General features: G+C 34.3%; 1 protein-coding gene across 3 annotated transcripts in view; it reads right to left on the reverse strand.

Annotated features, from left to right (window-relative positions):
- The window catches only part of TFEC (transcription factor EC), a 178,008-nt gene that overhangs the window by 69,390 nt on the left and 92,466 nt on the right, over positions 1–16,152 (reverse strand). The window lies entirely within an intron of this gene.

Consider the following 16,152-nt stretch of genomic DNA (forward strand, 5'->3'; position numbering starts at 1 on the left):
AAAGAAAGAAAGAAAGAAAGAAAGAAAGAGGAAGAAAGAAAGAAAGAAAAAGAAAGAGAAAGAAAATGTACTTGTGTGTATGTGTGAACAGATGGAAGTTTACACATATTTCTGTGGTGTTATGTCAATATATTTTAATACCAAATATATTTATAAATTCAATATAGTATCCATCAAAATTCTAGTTGCTTTCTATGGGCATTTTTATTATTATTTACTAAGGATAATAAATGAAAAACGGAGGCAAAATATTTTTAAAAAATAGTGAGAAAGTACTTGAAAAATAAGATATTGAACATATTATAAAACTATACTAACTAAAACAGTTTACTGCTGGTATACAATAGAAAACTCAAGTCTTCTGCATTTTTGGAAATTTAGTATATATTGAAGGTGGTATGTTATATTAGTAGGAATTTGATACATTCCTCAATAAATATTCTAAGGGTGACTAACAATTTGTTGAGAAAAAAGAAGGAAAAAGAAGTAGAGAGAGAGAGACCCATACCTCTAATACACCAAAAATCTAATTTTAAAATCTTAAATATTTAAATATAAAAATTTCAAAACATCATTTAGAAAAATGTGAGTGATTATTTTATAACCCACAGAGTAATATGTCAACAAAGAAATCTCCAACATATTTGATTACATAAATATTAAAACCTCTCTAAGAAAAATTTTTTTTATAATTTGACAAAACAAAAGCTGGGAAAATGCTTTTTTGTCTGTAGCTACAAAACATATAATATGTAGTTAATTGTCACCACTGCATTATAAATGTTTGATTATTTTCTTTTTTTGTCTTCTTACCTGAAAATGTGTTTACTGCCAGATTGGATTATAACTTTTTCTTCTTTTATTAGTAGTGATTCTGTCTTAGTTTTATGACACTGAAAATTATGTAAACTACATATCTCCGACTTATCTTAGGCAGGGAGTAAAGAATCTAGGATAGTTATCCCCCCAAAATCTATCAATCACTGTTTTCAGGCTGCCTCCAAGGAAAATTAATTCCCAGACACAAGACACATCCTGCCCAAGTTACACTAGCAAGCAAAGTGGATTCTGTCACAATGAGGGCAGCACTCTGACAAAACTCCAATTGCAGGCTGGTGGAAAACAAGCTGTCATTCACTGAAACAGTAAGGGGTATGTGGCAGTATAGACAGAACACCAACAGTCTCTGCTCCAAGTATTTAGAAGTGGTGCTGTCCACAGTAGACAGTCCTTATTAAATACTAAGCCTTCACATTCTTTACATTAACCTTCCCATCAAAACAAATACCGCACTTGTTTATTTATTCATTTATTAATAAGTTTCTATTGAATGCCTACCATTTATCAGGGACTCAGATACAAAGAGAAACACGGTTCTTACCCTCAAGGAAATTAAAATCAAATAGAATTTGAAAGATAAATCACCCATGGTTTAAAATAGTTAAAAGACAGAAAAATAGTAATTTAATGGGGTAAGATTTAAAATAACAAAAAAATGATATAAGGAATGAAGGATTGTTTTCTTATATCTGATTTTCGTAGGAAAGAGGATATTGAAATAAGAAATGTGATGAAAGTAGAGGATGTGGGTTTCTAAAGTCAAACATACTTGGCAGCATTAAGGTTATCAATAATGTATAATGTCTAAGTTAAATAATGTTTGCATTAAAAGTACTAACAGATCATATAGAAAAAAATTACTGCTTGCCAAATGGCAGCTAACACACCTTTGGAAAGGGACTTAGAGAGTAGCTCTACAGGTTGGTAAGAAGCAGAGGAGAAGGGAGCATATTAGCCCTTCAAAAAGGACAAACAATACAGCTGTTGTTAATTCAGATTGCTTTCATAGAAGTCTCAAAGATAAAAGGTAAACGTCTTTTTATTTATTTATTTATTTATTTATTTATTTATTTATTTAAAGATTTTATTTATTTATTTGACAGAGAGAGACACAGCGAGAGAGGGGACACAAGCAGGGGGAGTGGGAGAGGGAGAAGCAGGCTTCCCGCTGAGCAGGGAGCCCGATGCAGGGCTTGATCCCAGGAGCCCAATGCGGGGCTTGATCCCAGGACCCCAGGATCATGACCTGAGCTGAAGGCAGACGCTTAACGACTGAGCCACCCAGGTGCCCAGTAAAAATCTTTTTAATGGAAATTGATTTTATAACTATACACCTGGGATGTTGAAGATATTGATGCTCATAAATATGACTTTTTCTTCCCAACAAGTAGCTTAGTTAAAGATAATCATTATAGAAAATTTCCAATTTGATAAACACTGAAGAAATCTAGCTTCTCTCTTAAAAAGGAATCAAATAAATCAAAGGAAATGATATATCTCCCCCAAGAAGTTTGGAAAGAAAGTCCAAGATCAATATCACCATAGAAAACAAACAAAATCAGTTGTGAGTATGTAGAAATGAAATTTATATGTCACCCATAAATAAGAATCATGCTTTTGGAGAGATTAATATTATAATTCAGTCACTTGGCAAATAATTGGCATTGGTTATTTAAAATTCTGATTTCATTATCTAGTTTGGGGAAGTGCAAAAGTTAGAAAGTTAGTATTCCATGTTTTTAGGTCATAACTCCAGATTTTGCCTGAATAGCACTTTAACAAACAACAAATGATCTTGAATTCTGATATTATTTAAGAACTACAGACCATTTAGCAGACAGGAGTCAATCCGACTAAAATACTAACATTGAAACTTATCTAGATTTCTACTATTTTATTAGCATACTAGCAAGTATAATATTTGTAAACCTCCAAAACATAAAATTGCACTTAAGTTTTATCCTGTCAGAGTTATTATGTCCTTAACAATGAACCAGGCGCAAAGGCTGTGGGACAGCAGTAAAATATGCATATCATTATACAATTGCAGTAGTAGTTATTTTTTACTTTTAAAATACTCTTCGTCTACCTCAGTGAACTTCAGAAACATCATCTCATCAATCCACCAGTATCAGCAGAAGTGCATGGATTTAATCATTGTTCCATGATAAATGGGTAAATTCTATCAAGACAATCAAATTACTTTTCCAAGTTTTTCTGTCCCCAACAACTCAGTTTTGAAGAACAAGAAGTCTCTGGAAACCTTTAAGGCATTAATATAATTTAATTCTTCTATGATGCCAAAGGCTTTAAGATTTCCCTAGAGTTGATGTTTGATCTTGATCTTGGCATACACTAGGGTATTAAACAAGAGCCAGCCCTTCTGAAAATTATGTAGTAGGCAACATTTGTCTTTAACATGAAATCTCTATGTCTTTTTCCCTTTTGCCAGATAGGTACTACAATTCCTTATCATCTGTCCATCTTGCTGCTATCTAAAACTATTTTTAGAGGACTCTTTAATTAATTCATTATACATTTTATTCACTAAGGTATAAATGACTGATAAGACTTAAAATATTCTCCCTCCCCAAAGCATTTACATTTGGAAGGTAACGAATCTTTTTGGTAAAGAGGGAAGATATATTTAAATTTGTGAAGGAATTATTATATATAAAATTCCAGAAATCAAAAATATTTCATGGAGGCTGCCATCTAATCTGAACACTGTTATACTCAGACTAGACAATGTATTATCTATAAAATAAATAAAAGCATAAAGCTTCTTCCTTTGTAATGTTAGGATGTTTCAAATGAGATGGCATGTCCCATGATTGACATTGCAGCTCCCTAGAGATTGGAAAAATGACAAGTCCTCTACAGTCTGCCAAAATTGTACAGTTGCTCTCTATCAGACAGGGAAGGATAGGATATGTTGTTGAAACAAGCAACTCCAAAAAAACCAGAATGTTAAAAACAAAATGCTCTTTCATACTCTACATGTCCAGTGTGGAATAATGGAGAGCTCTGTGCCACAGTTACTAAAAGACCCAGCATAATGGGGACCCCAAGTCCATATATGCTTTCAATACCACCGAGGCAGAGAAACAAGATGTGGAGAACCATATACAGGTTCTTAAAGTTTCTGCAGGAAATGACTCACTTCTGTTTATCATTCATTGGCTGAAGCTATCAAGGGCCATGCTTAGTTCAAAGGAAATTAACCTAGAATCCTCCCAGGTGTTGATAAGAGATAACAGGGATATTTGTTATTAAGGCCAATGACTATAACATTCTCCTAATAGCCTTTAATATATCAACTTTTCCCAGGGAATTATTCTTCAGTGAAGGTGTATTTTTCCATAATGTCCCCTCAGAAGTTCAGTCCACCCAATAAGAAGCTGTGAGATTTATTTTGAGCCATTACACTAAAAATACCAATAAGAAGAGAGACTCAGTACAGGAAGAGGAGGGGAAACAGAGAGATAGCTGAAGATGATAGTTTTGATCATCATGACTGGGAGAGATAAGAACTAAAATAAAAACAAACTCTATGTATAAGCGTATGTATGTCAGTATTATGATATTTGTTCTCAAGATCTCTGCCAAAACACCCTCCAGGATCTATCTACGTGGAGGAAATTGTCATCTTTCAGGGAAGCATAAAAATATGAGAGAGATATTTCACAAATACATATTTTGCTACAAGCAAAGATAAAGTTTTCCTGAAGAATCTATAATAATTGCAATAATACACATGTTTAAAGGAAGAAAATCTGGAAAGGGTAATGAAAGCAGAGATTTGGAAGAAGAAAATGTAGAAATATTTTTCTGTGTTTCCATTTTGAGGTATTTTTTTAAATTCCTTTAGAGTTTTAAAAAAATGCTCATGCACACAGAAGAATCATCAATGCACATCTCTTGTTTTAATTTATAATTTTCATTGACATTTTTATCTATAATAGAGCTATATTCTGACAAAGTAAAATAAGAAGAAATGGAAGGGGGGAGAGATCTAGATGTGAACTGAACAAAAAGAGTAGAATAAAGCAAGGTATAAATGATCTGTCAGAGATAACTCCTACTCTTGGTAACCAGAAATGTCAATGGTATCTAAATTCACTTTGGTAGTAGGTGCTTCATGGTATGGGAATAAAACAAAGAAAAACGAGGCTTGTAAGACTTCAATAAGGGTGTCAACAACTCCCAAGGAAAATGATTGCATTGGCAGGAATAGTGTTTTGATTTTTTTAAATAGATAGTATCTTAGGAAGTAGCCAACATGATTTGTTATTTCCTAATTTAAAAAATAAAAAATACTTATATATTTGTTCATATGGGTTCAGAAGAGAGACACCAAAATAAATACTCAAAACAGCTTTGGAAATATCTTTTCCCTTAAATTTTTACAAGGATATATAAATCAAAAATTATAAATGGGAAGACTAATATTTTAGTATTACTTTTGTTTTACAATTGCATTTCAAGCATTCCATTTTTATTTAGTTTCTCACCCCACATTAAAAATCGATTATAATGCTGAAATTGCACAGCGTTGTGGTGGTCAGCTTTGAGTGCCTGGGTCAACGACACTGAACCCAGCAAGTACAAACATGGAGTCACACATTCACAACGTCTAGCCACTAATATCACGATCAATGAAAACCATCCTACATGTTTCAAACCACCTTCCCAACAGCACCCTTGCCATTTGGAACACATGCAATATGACTTAACCCAGATTTGCCATACTCCATGTTTGCGAGAATATTATCATGCCAAATGGTTAGAGAATTAACTTTGGATCATTCACTTTTATTTTGACAGAGAGATAGATTAGATATACTGCTCTGGCTTAGGAAATTTAGAATGGAATATGTTCTTATTATGTAGAGGTTTCCCTCAAGGGAAGGTTAATACTTAATTTCCCAAGATACTTAGTTCATATAGCTTGAGTATCTATTTCCTGTTGTGAGATTTAAACAAGAAGGATCTGTTAAATCTGCTAAATGAAATATTTCTCAAACTGCAAATAACTGGGTGTGTCTAGACTAGCATGTAAACACGCCAATTGCACTGGGTGTGAGCTCTGTGAATTGCCTGATCTTTCCATAGAACATTTCTATGGGTTACATTCCCCATATGATAATGCTTCCTTTCATTTTTTGATAATCTAACGAAGAAAAAGGAGGAAGATATAAAAAGAAAAAAAGAAATGAAAATATAACCAACTTTTAAAATGCTAGTGAAGGTGGTTAACTATCATTAAATATAAGCCAAACACTCTTCAAATATCAGTTCTATATTCAAATAATTTGGGCATATGGACCGAGTGCCAGGACTTGTGCTAGGTGCTATTGCTTGCATATATCGTGGAATGCCATGATTTTTTTTTTAAAGGTAACACACTTCAGAAATTATAAAGTTAGGAGACTATAAAATTCAATGCCTTGAGAACTTTCTATGTTAAGTAAGAGAAAAAGAGAGCTGGTAAGTGTCAGTAACCATGTTGGTATATCTGAAACGTATGACAAGTAATGGTGTGCTCAGAAGTAATTCTTTTCTCCTGTGTGTAGATCTTGCTAATCACGTAGAAAACTGTACTCCATTGTCTGGTTTCAGTTCAAAGTAGGCAAAGCTGTGTTTCTAAGAACCCAGGGATTTCACAGGTTTTGTGTTCTCTCTTATGCTCCCCTGTTTTGTATAACAGCTCTGAAACAAAGAGAACACACACACACGCACACGCGCGTGCACGCACACACACGCACACACACACACACAAGTAATACGGCTGTTGGTGACTCTCCTACAAGATAGAGATTCATGATCAGACATTTCAAAAAACAAGGGGCAAGAGCTGTATCTCTGACACAATACATAGACCTACAACTGTTCACCTTCAGCTGGCAATCTGATATAAAGCTCTAAATCAGGTATTAGAGAGACACAATAGGGTGACTAGAAGGAACAATAGTGAAAGTGGTGCCTAGTAACCTTAATTTTAAAGAAAAGAGAAAACAGGTAAAAGTGTCAGGCACAATAGTTAGGTTTTAGATGTCTATATTATCAATTCACAGAGTATAGGTAGCAAAGTGAAAATGACATTTTAGCACAATGAGATAAATGCAATCCCACAGGTACCACTGAGAGTTGGTAGAATGGCATTCTTTTCTAGAATAGAGCCACAGACGAACATGCTTGGTTACAAAAAATATATATAATACAGCATAAGCACTAGAAGGATTGCAATGCATCTGAAGAAGGAACAACTAAAGGGGTTACATGGGCTCAGGAAAACATTCACAATGTAGACAACTTGACCAGATGTTGATAAAAAGAAGTGATATGAGATGGACACCACTTGATATCAAAAGTAAATTTGGAGTTCTTTAATTAATATTATTTAATTCTGATTATTAGGTGTTTTTTATTTTTTCCAGCTTTATTGAGGAATAATAGAATAATATAATTGTATATATTTAAAATGTACAATGTAATGATTTGATATATTTATATAGTGAAATAATTACCACGATCAAGATAGTTAACACATCCATCACCTCACATAGTCAACTCTCTTTTATAGTGAAAACACTTAAGACATACCCTCAGCAAATTTTAAGTATACAATACTGTATTATTAACTATAGTCTAATTGAAAGCAGAACTTCATAATTAAATGGACAAAGCTAAGTTCATTATTAATTTGCTAATAGTTCATCTCTATAGGAATATAAAACCTAACTAGGGACATAATGGCTTTTTTTGTTAAAGGTAATTACCACAAACTGGTTTGGATTTGGAAGCTAGAACTAAACATTTAAAAAAAAAAAATCCATCCATTCCTGGATCCAACAGAATTCAGGACACATTCAGAAGTCAGGCAGGGATGATGAAGAAATGAATAAGAGTAAGTCATCATCTAGGTCAATATGACTCTTCTCCCTCTAAATTTTATTAATAACTCTCATTAATTCAATGGGGAAAAGGCTGAATAGACTTCAAAACTATAAACTTGAATAACTTATTTGGGCTTCTTTGAAAGATAATGGTTATATTTTCCAGGAATCCAAAATAAACTTCCCTTATGTTGAAAGAGAGGGCCATAACGTGTGAGAGAACTGATCACAAATATATGTACATTTGTTGCTAAAACTTGAATCTCTTTACTTGTTAACTCAAACTGCCTTGACTTCTCATGTTTATGCAAAACAGATTTTTTTGGAGAAAAAAAGAAAGGTACTGTAACATCAGAGGAAATCATCAAAGAACTAGTGGCAACATCTTAAGGCTTTTATCAAAGTAGTGAGGGAATGCATTAAAGCAACAATATCTGAAGCTTACATGTGATGGGACTACTAAATTTAATAGTGTATCTTATGAACATATGTGTATATAATGTTTTTCCTGTAAGAATACCTCATTCTGAAAGACTTTTTTTCCTGAGTAATGGAACATTATTCTCTCAAGACAATTCAGAAAAAAAATCTACCAATATTTTATTAATAATAGATGCCTCAAACTCTACAAACAGAGGACCAAAGTTTTTGAAAAACTATATGCACTGTAAGTGAAGGTTATACAAAGGGGAATAAGCTTATGAATGGAAAAGTCATTAAAAAAAATCCCTCATTGAATCCTTAGGAGAAAATGGTAAGCTAAAACATGAATTGTTAAAAATGAGTCACAGTACAGGAGGATTTAAGTAAAAATAGGCAGTTCTCATCTAGCAAATCTGTCCAAGCAAGCTATGGTCAAATTTGAGATATCTATTTACATTTATAAAAATGTGTTAAGAATAAAACATTCCTTATTTTCAAAGAAAAAAGTATTAAAAACAACAAACCTGCAAGTAATAGTTAAGTAGAAAAAGGAAAGGAAACCCATATAAAAATACATGTCTAAGTATTTGAAACTGTGACCATTTGAGATGCTGCTACTGAGAAATGTCATGGGAGGACACCAGTGGGTTTACTCATACCGTAACAAATCCAAGGTCAACTTCTCATGCATATTTGGTCTACTTGGGGTTCATGAAAATAAACCAAACCCTACTGAACTCATTGATTACTGAAGGAGAATGTATGGGTATGGGTGGGATTCCTAATGCTATTAAGGAACACTTCTGGCTGCTATATGGGGTGTTCCTGTGAATGTGAACTACAAAGCCACTACTATCCAATTTCTGGGACTCTCAGCTGCTAGATAATGCATAATTATTTGCTCAAAAATAAAAAAATTAATCTACAATCTCTAAGATTCAATCATTTAAATTTCTGGCAGAATTAGCACCTAAGTCTTCCAGTAGGAACAATGTAAAGTTTTTCTCAGAAGTTGAAAACTCGGCCCTCTGAATATTAAACATAGTAGTGAGTTGCCCTAAAGAAGACAAGAGTGGGATTTATTTAATATTCTAAAGTTTTTCTATGTATATTCTCCATCATGACTAGAGCAAGTCTTATGGGCTACCCCACAGGCCAATAATGTTTTACCCCTTCCTAACTGATATTTTAAGGTATTTGTACAAAATCTATTTAATGAGAATAAACATTTGCTCTTAATTAGTACTAATATTATGCCTCTTTATATGCAAAATAAGAGATTTATTATATGTTCCAAATATAAAATCAATTTTTTTGGAATATTTTTTCCTTTCATGGTGCTATAGTCACTAAGAATAGGTGTAACTAACCTACACTTATTTTATTACAAAATCTTATCAGAATCTAACTTTATTTTCTTCTGGCTACCATATCAACAAAATGTTCTTCAATTTCTTTAGTTCTGGTGTTTTCCTCAGTTTTTTGAACAACAACCATTTGGGAAGCATATTTAAAGTTAGATTATAAAGTGAATGACTGGTTCCTGGTAAACAGCCAGGTGCTGAGTGTCATTCTCTCCTTCCGCATTTTGACTGCCTCCACCTGGTGGCTTCAGGCATCTGACAGCCGACTGGTCTCAGGCTTCCAGGCATAATCTGTAGTTCCACTTGGAACCTGACTATGGAAGGTGCAAAATACCCAACTGGGACAGGCCAGCATCCGGGAAGGGTTTCTCTTTTTCAAATTTATTTCCACTGAGCAGCAGTGTCTACTTCAGTGGAAAGGAGACCAAATTCAATTTTCTCAGTTACGCAAGGAATTGCATGGAGGAAACCTGAGCAAATTAGCACCCGATAGCCCATGTATCCCAGCGTTGTTGCTGTGCTGCCTAAAAACTGGCACCATCTAATGCTGTGAAGTCGGCTGGATCCTTAATCTAACACAGGTATCCAAAAGAAAATGAATAGTTGGGCTTCTAGTAATTTATGTGAAAAAGATCTCTTCCTTGCTTCATGAGTTCAAAGAGAATAGAAAAAATTTTAGCTTAATCACCACTGAACCCCACCACAAAACTTAGTGCACAACATATAATTAGTGCTTAATAGCTCCCTAATGAATAAATGAAATTGACAAATATATTGATATTTCCTGCACTTTAAGTGCAACTCAAATCATCCTGTCTCATTCCAGAAAGATGTAAATACAAAAACAAACAAACAAACAAACAAAACAAAACGGTAAAGGACCTGCGGCAAAGAAATCACACAATGATTTACATTTCTGAAGTTGTAAAAAACTTTTCCCATATGCATAGACCATAACACCTACAAGGGAGATGAGCTATTATGCAATCTTTTGAATTTATGCCTTGGAACCTTATGGAGAAGAACCACTTCATTATAATAAAAACAAGAGTGAACACTTACAAAGTGTTATTAATATCTCAGTAATCGTACTAAAAACTACACAAATATGGAAAAATTGAATAATCCTATGAGGAGGTACTAATAATTCCCATATTATAGATGAGAAAACTGAGACATAGAGTTCAAGTAAGACACAAATTCATATTGGAGGCAAAATTCAAGCTCAGGAGGTCTGCTCCAGTTGAATTTTTTTTTAAGTTTATTGATTGATTTCAGTAATCTCTATACCCAATGTGGGGCTGGAACTTATGACCCCCAAAACAAGAGTCATGTGCTCCTCCAACCGAACCAGCCAGATGCCCCTCAAGTTGAATTCTTAATGTCATAAAACATGATTTCTAGTGATGAGATTCTTTAGGTACCTCTCAAGTTAAACTCATAGAGTAGTCCAAAAGGAATTGCTCTTCTACAGAACTGGAGCAAATAGTATTATTGTGTGTGAATACACATCTGATAACATTTATGCCCATGGTATCTTATATTCAGGTACATGTGTATGTATATTTATCCACATTAATACACTCTGGAGGAGGAGGAGGAGGAACAGAAAAAGGAATAGTATTAATAGTCAAAAGAGCTGCAAACATTTATTGAATATTTACTACACACCGTGGTCAGCACTTTTCTTGCATTATTGGTTTAATTCTTCCAAAAAATTTTTGATAGGTGCTACTATTTATCATCTACTTAGTCCATATTGTCAAACTAAGGACTAGCTAAATTAACTTTTTAGTATGTCAGGTGCTCTCCGGAGCCTCATGCAAAGGATTTGTGCTGTGAGAAGAGAGAACACAAATGCTGTGTCCTGAGGGACTGTTCTGAGGATGGGGTTGCTGGAGAAATTAGCAGGGTGGGTTACAACATGTTAACTTTGAGATGCCTATTAGATAACAAAATGCAAACATACAGGAGTGCACAAATGGGGAGATTGGCCCAGGTGGGTGGTGGTCAAGGTGGGGAGATTGGTCAAGGTGATGGTCAAGAGTCCATTCAGAGTGAAAGGAAGGAAACTGGGGAGTGTGGACAGACTCAGAAAACTGGGAAATGTGAACTGTGGGGCTGAGAGTTTTTGGAAGTTCTCTGCTGATGGCTCCCATTTCCTAGGTGAAGAAGAATGTAAGAGCAGGGAGAGGTATTCAAGGTTGGTGAGAAAGAGATTTGAAAGAGATGGAATGCATTTGGACATGTGATTGGATTTCTGGGCAACAGTAAAAGCCAATTTGAAATTCATAGTTATTAATTTAAAGTGAAACCAAACAGACTGTTTGTTTCGGGTTTTCTCCCCTATACTTTGTGTGGGCATGACCAGAGTACAGTTGGATTTAAATAGGATTGAGGTTTTGGTAGACAAGAAAGGTGAAGGAAGAGATGGACCAAGAATTTGAGAGTGTGAACAAAAGCATTTTGACGTTTCTAGCGGTGATAATGTTAATACTGAGGACAATAATAGCAAAAGCTAACCGGATGGTGTATACTATGTGCCAAGAAGGAACTGTTCTGAGCACATTATATAAATTATTTTTTCTTCACAATAATCTTACGTGGCATGTGTAACTGTTATCATTTCCATTTTATAGATTAGTAAACTGAAGCAGAAAGATTAAGTAAATTATTGAAGGATATAGCTAGTAAATGTTGAAGGCAAGGTTTAAGCCTTTTTATTCCAGGCAGTCTGGCTGCATCTAACAGTAATTCTATACTGCCATGAAGAACTGTGGAAACTATTGAATAAGGAGAGAATTGTGATCATGAAGGATAAAGGTAATGAAATGGTGGAAAGATCAATGAGTTGTAGGTCCCAATGGAGTAAAAAAAAATTAATGCTGCAGTTGTGGGTCTTCAATGATATGAAATAAAAAATAAGATGTGTTAGTTGGTGATGAAATTCACAGAATTAAAAATTATGAAAGATGTGCCTATATCTGGAATGATGAGGTCTAGAATAAAATCATGTAAAAGGATGGTTAACGTAATAGAGTCCAAAATCCCTAGGAGGAAAAAAGATCAAGGGATTAAAAGACCAAAGTATTAAAGATATTATCTATAGAGGTATTCAAATGACCAAGACAAAACCAGTTTTAGAGATCTGACACAGATCCAGATGCAGAGAATGAAGAAGATCAATACTCAGATGATGATGATGGATGGATGGGGCTGCCTGATTTAGCAAATAAAAATAAAGGATGCCCAGATACATTTTAATTTCAGATAAAACCGATTATTTTAGTGAGAGTATGTCCCAAATATTGTGTGGGTCATACATATACCAAAAAAAAATATATATATATATAGTGTTTTATATATATAGTGTTCATCTGACACTCAGATATAGCTGGGCATCATCTGTTTTAGCTGGCAAGCCTACTAATAAAGCCAGCATCTGAATTCAGATTTGGCTTACTCACAGATTAAGTTCCTAAACTGATATATCTTTATCATTAGTATCAATTTAAGCAAATTAATAAATAAGTTTTACCGTCAGAATTATACTACTAGTCTGCTAAATTAGAGTAAATTTCATTCTATGATCTTACAATATTATATTCATATGAATATATAAAGGTATATGGCATTTTATAAAAGCAAAAGTATTTTAAAAGCACAAACTGTGATCTAAAATTTTTATCACTAGTTATATGTGTAATTAGATATCAATGGGCCGGCTCCCTGATCATCTATGTTGTTAATTCAGTTTAGCGAGTAAGTCCAATTATGATGACAGGAAAATAGCTATGCATTATCACAAATCATCTTTCATCTCTGACATAAATGGGAAAAGATCCCTCTCAGTAATTCCATAGTTATATTTAAAACAAATTTAGCATTGTGTTTGAAGTTATGCTTTTAAAAGCAATAGGCCCTACAGTTTGGAATCAATGCTATAGTAATGTCTGTCATTTAAATATGGCTTTTCTTCTTTTTCCAATGCTATTTCATCCTATTTCATCTTTAATTTAATCCTTATTGAATTATGTAGACAATCAAAAAAGAAATATATGTGTATAAAAAAGATTAGAAATCTAAATAATTCCAAATGAATTAAACATACAAATATTTTGTAATATTTGTCATATGGTGATTTCATAGTCTATTTGGACTTTGTACTATTTTCCTATTATGGGCTTTCCCAACAAATTATATAAGCAACATAAGAAATATACATGGATTATATATTGAAAAAAATTTGTAATAAATATTTTATAAAATTAAAATGTAAAACTTTTAAAGAGATCTTGTACATAGATGTCCATTTTTCAAAGTAATATATACACATCATCCCAATGATTTCACAATTCTGTGAAGAATATAGGATAGCTGTAGAATATCTGTTTTGCAAATAAGAAAATCAAGAATAAACAGAAAGCTTAAAATATGACAAACTAATCAATTGCAAGTTTCATTCAAGGACCAGATATTCCTATTATGTTTCTATGATCTTTTCACTACAATAAGCTACATTCCTAGGTGCCCCTATTTGGTACATACTGTACCATATTGTTTCTGTTTTCATTGATATTATAATTAACAGCTATTAAAGATTACTTTATAACTATTGTGAGCATATTGTTAAATCTCACTAAAACAGTAGTAAAAATATTATTAAGAAAGCGTAAACTGAATGTGACTACAGCTGACAAAGACTAGCAGGGACCGGACTTACCCTCCTAAAAGAAACAACTAAAAAATGAGAAAAAAATTGAAAAAACAACTTTCAAGAAACTGGGCATGAGTCAATAAGAGAATGATCCCTGAGAGACAGGAGACATTCAAGAAAAAAGTAAGTTCAGTGATTTCCCTAGTTTACTGCCATGAAAGTTTGCAGTCTGTGTTACAGAGACGGTCAACCCAGGCAGAAGCTGGCAGATTCTACCAGTGGGGAAAGCAGAAATGAAAATATAGGGAGACTAAGGGGGCTAGAGTTCTCAAGACAGTATACTGGGGAGAAAAGAGCTGCACAGAGAAAGAACTCCAGGTATCTGCAGGTAGCCCTCTGAAAGTATTCAGCTACATACTGAACTGTGCATTTATGGAGAAAAATAACCCAAACCAAAAAAAGGACAACTGAAATGATTAGAGACAGCAGACGTTCTGGAAAGCATGATTCACAGGCATTGCGTAGAGAACTGAGAAGGAGCTTGCCTCAATTATAAGGATACTTACCCCTAGATCTGCACTGCTCTGCTCCTAGCTACAAAACAAAACAAAACAAAACAAAACAAAAACCTTAAAAACATGACCCCAGATTTTCAAATTCTTTCCAAGTCACTAAACTGTGTCACAGAACAAAGTTCAAAAATATTTATAAGAGGGACGCCTGGGTGGCTCAGTCATTAAGCGTCTACCTTTGGCTCAGGTCATGATCCCAGGGTCCTAGGATCGAGTCCCGCATCAGGCTCCCTGCTCCACGGGAAGCCTGATTCTCCCTCTCCCACTCCCTCTGCTTGTGTTCCCTCTCTCACTGTGTCTCTCTCTGTCAAATAAAAAAATAAAATCTCTTAAAAAAATTTACAAGAACACAAAAATATTCAGCATCCAATAAGGTAAAATTTACAATGTCTGGCATCTGTTAAAAAAAAAATCATCGAAGATGCAAAGAAACAAAACAGAAGCCAAAATGAGGAGAAAAATCAATCAAGAAAAAATCAATCTTGGGGTGCCTGGGTGGCTCAGTCGGTTAATAGTCTGCCTTCAGCGCAGGTCATGCATGGTCCCAGGACTCTGGGATCAAGCCCCACATCGGTGTTTCCTGTTTGGCGAGGAGTCTGCTTCTCCCTCTCCCTCTCCCATTCTCCCTGCCTGTGCTCTCCTGCTCTCTCTGTGTGTCAAATAAATAAATAAAATCCTTAAAAAAAAGAAAAGAAAGAAAAATCAATCTTTAAGATAAGCAGAGGGGTGCCTGGCTGGCTCAGTCGTTAATCGTCTGCCTTCCGCTCAGCTCATGGTCCCAGGGTCCTGGGATCGAGCGAGCCCGGCATCGGGCTCCCTGCTCAGTAGGAAACCTGCTTCTCCCTCTCCCATTCCCCCTGCTTGTGTTCCTTCTCTCGCTGTGTCTGTCTCTGTCAAATAAATAAAATCTTAAAAAAAAAAAAAGAATAAGCAGAAAGTGTCATTAAAACACTATGATAACTGTACTGTGTGTTTGAGAAATTTTGGAGAATTATATAAGACATAAAAAAAAACTCAAAATAAACTTCCAGAGATGAAAACAACAATCTGTGAGATGCAAAGTAGGTTAGATTGGAATAACAGCAGATTAGATATTGCTGAGAAAAAAAGGTCAGGAAACTTAAAAAGTCATAACAAAATAAACAATCCCAAAAGAAACACAGAGTAAACCAGAATGACAACAATAAAAATGAACACAATGTCAGTTAGCTGTGGGACAACTTCAAGTAGCCTATAATAAGTTCAGTTGTAGTCCCCAGAATTAGGAAGAGAGAGAGAGAGCAGAAAAAAATATTGGGAGAAATAATGGCCAAAACTTTTCAAGTATGATAAAAACCATAAACCCATACATCCGAGAAGCTCAATTAACCCCAAGCCCTAAACATCATAGCCTATAT

This window comes from Callorhinus ursinus, unplaced genomic scaffold (assembly GCF_003265705.2).
Source record: "Callorhinus ursinus isolate GAN/ISIS: 27379988/994484 unplaced genomic scaffold, GSC_fseal_2.0 scaffold12, whole genome shotgun sequence".
Classification (NCBI taxonomy): Eukaryota; Metazoa; Chordata; class Mammalia; order Carnivora; family Otariidae; genus Callorhinus; species Callorhinus ursinus.